Here is a 3,435-nt window from a genome sequence, read left to right on the forward strand (position 1 = left end):
GACACCTGACAGATTCGACACTGTTTAACATATCTATCCACCTCCTTACGCATTGTAGGCCAAAAATAAGATGATTGTACCAACTGTAAAGTGCGATCTCGGCCGACACGCCCTTCACCATGCAGCTCCCTAATGATTTGAAGGCGGAGACTACAATCAGGGATGCATAATTGATTAACTTTGAAAAGGAAACCTTCATGCAGTAGAAAATTAGACATCTGTCCAGATTGTATACCTTGTAGAACAACAGAAAAATAAGGATCAACCGTTAGGTGCTCCATGAGGACATCCATCCCTGGCACACCAACCCTCATTGAAACTAGCAAATTACTCCTCCGACTAAATGCGTCAGCCACCCGATTCGACATTCCAGACTTGTGTTTCACCACGAAAGTGAATTTTTTCCAAGAACGACATCCACCTCCCATGTTTGTGTGACACCTTATCTTGACTGCGAATATGTCTTAATGAATCATGATCTGTGAACAAAACAAATTCCTTATGAAACAGATAATGGTGCCAATGCTTTACAGCTTGGACCACTGCATAGAACTCAACATCATAAGTGCTATAACACAACTTTGGCCCCGTCAACTTCTCACTAAAATAGGCAATCGGTCGTCCTCCTTGACATAGAACTGCTCCAATCCCAACCTTGGAAGCATCCGTGTGTAATTCAAAAACTTGAGAAAAGTCTGGCAATACAAGAATCGATGATGTAGTAAGCTTCTCTTTTACTAACTGGAAAGCTGATTCTGCTGCTTCGGTCCAAGTAAAGGTCTTCCCTTTCATACAATCAGTCACTGGTGCCATAATAGAACTAAAGTTGTAACATCCCTCTCTGGCACATATCACAATATTGTCCGCTTTGGGCCACTCGGCACGAGGACTTCCCAGGGGGTCACCCATCCGGGTACTACTCCCGCCCGAGCACGCTTAACTGCAAAGTTCTTATGGGATCTTCTGCCCTCACGGCTTTAAAACGCATTGTGATAGGGAAGGTATCCACACCCCTTATAATGAATGCTTAGTTCTCCTTCCCAGCCGATGTGGGATCAGATCTAACCCACTTTCACCCCCCATTATAGGGTTCGACGTCCCCATCGAACACATCGACCCGTGCCCTGGCTATGATACCATTTGTAACATCCCCCTCTGGCACGTATCACAATATTGTCCGCTTTGGGCCACTCGGCACGAGGACTTCCCAGGGGGTCACCCATCCTGGTACTACTCCCGCCCGAGCACGCTTAACTGCAGAGTTCTTATGGGATCTGCTGCCCTCACGGCTTTAAAACGCGTTGTGATAGGGAAGGTATCCACACCCCTTATAAGGAATGCTTAGTTCTCCTTCCAGGCCGATGTGGGATCAGATCTAACCCACTTTATTAAAGTGGGTTAGATCTGATCCCACATCGGCCTGGAAGGAGAACTAAGCATTCCTTATAAGGGGTGTGGATACCTTCCCTATCACAACGCGTTTTAAAGCCGTGAGGGCAGCAGATCCCATAAGAACTCTGCAGTTAAGCGTGCTTGGGCGGGAGTAGTACCAGGATGGGTGACCCCCTGGGAAGTCCACGTGCCGAGTGGCCCAAAGCGGACAATATTGTGATACGTACCAGAGGGGATGTTACAAATGGTATCAGAGTCAGGGCACGGGTCGATGTGTTCAACGGGGATGTCAAACCCTATAATGGGGGGTGAAAGTGGGTTAGATCTGATCCCACATCGGCCTGGAAGGAGAACTAAGCATTCCTTATAAGGGGTGTGGATACCTTCCCTATCACAACGCGTTTTAAAGCCGTGAGGGCAGCAGATCCCATAAGAAATCTGCAGTTAAGCGTGCTCGGGCGGGAGTAGTACCAGGATGGGTGACCCCCTGGGAAGTCCTCATGCCGAGTGGCCCAAAGCGGACAATATTGTGATACGTTCCAGAGGGGGATGTTACAAAAGTTTGGAATAAACCTCCTATAGAATGAAGCAAGGCCATGAAAGCTTCGAACTTCAGTGATGGTAGTTGGAGTTGGTCATTGTCTGACAGCTGCTACTTTAGACTCGTCCACCTGTATTCCTTCCCCAGAAACAACGTACCCCAAGAACAAGACTTTAGGAACCATAAACACACATTTCTTCATAGCTGCATACAAACTATCTCGTCGAAGTATAGTCAAAACCTGCCTCACATGGTTGACATGCTCACCAAAAGTAGCACTGTAAATAAGTATGTCATCAAAATAAACGACTACAAATTTACCAATATAAATGTACTAGGAGCGTTTGATAAACCGAAAGGCATCACCAACCACTCATATAATCCTTCACGAGTCTTGAAGGCAGTCTTCCACTCATCCCCAGGCCTAAGTCGAATCTGATAGTGCCCGCTCTTCAGGTCCAGTTTTGTAAAGATAAAGGCACCACTAATCTGGTCAAATAGGTCATCAAGTCGAGGAATTGGAAATCTGTACACTACTAGAAAAACAGCCTTTTACGACGCTCATTGCGCGTCGTAAAAGGCTCAGACGACGCGCAAATGCGCGTCAAGGAAGACCCTGTTATAAAGAGAGACAACGCGCATTTACGACGCTCAATTACGACGCGCGTTTACGACACGTAATGTGTATCAAGGAAGGCCCTGTCATAAAGGAGAACGACACGCATTCGCGTATCGTAACCTTACGACGCGCGTGTTAATAACACGCAATGCGTATCATTAAAACCCCTGTCAAGAAAGGCCATGTCATAAATGAAGATGACACACATTTTTGCGTATCGTAAATTTAAATGTAAAAAAAACATATATATATATATATATATATATATATATTAATTTTCAAATTAAATTTGCATTTACTGTTTCATAATAGAAATAGAATACCATATAAAAAAATAAAATCCATTACATAAAATTTAATGTCATACAATATATAAATTTGCATTTATCTAATCTACTTTGTGTTTCATACTAAGAATTGAAATGATGAATGCAACACTTGCATTTGCAGCATCTCATCTCTTTCATCATGAGCTTTCTATTCCTCTTCTAACTCCAAAGCTATTCGCTTTCATCAACCCTGTAAACACAACACAAAATCACTTGTCATTTTCATTCTACTTTTGAAATCACTTGTCATTTTAATTTGATACAAGAAAAAAGAGAAGAACTTGCACCTCTTTATCCTTGTTGGCAATCTCTTTTTCAAGAAGTTCAACCCGCTGAAGGGACTCTTAAAGACTTTTCTCTTTTTCATTCAAAGCTCTGTACAAAAAAGAGTCATGTGTCAACAAAAATGCAATATATTACTTTGATGAGTTATGGTTATCAAACCTTTTCATGTCTCAGTTTACTAGTTTAGCAACAAACTATTTTTGTATGGTCTCATTTAGTCTCTTTAGTCATTCTATTATTTATTTTTATTACATATTATAAAAATCAAA

The 3,435-nt window shown here is 42.6% G+C and overlaps 1 pseudogene; it reads left to right on the forward strand.

Annotated features, from left to right (window-relative positions):
- The first annotated feature begins 1,473 nt into the window (after nt 1–1,473).
- LOC145077382 (5S ribosomal RNA) lies at nt 1,474–1,591 on the forward strand (annotated as a pseudogene).
- The last annotated feature ends 1,844 nt before the right edge of the window (nt 1,592–3,435 follow it).

Source organism: Lactuca serriola, chromosome 9 (genome assembly GCF_051521515.1).
Source record: "Lactuca serriola cultivar US96UC23 chromosome 9, Lser_US96UC23_V15, whole genome shotgun sequence".
Lineage (NCBI taxonomy): Eukaryota > Viridiplantae > Streptophyta > Magnoliopsida > Asterales > Asteraceae > Lactuca > Lactuca serriola.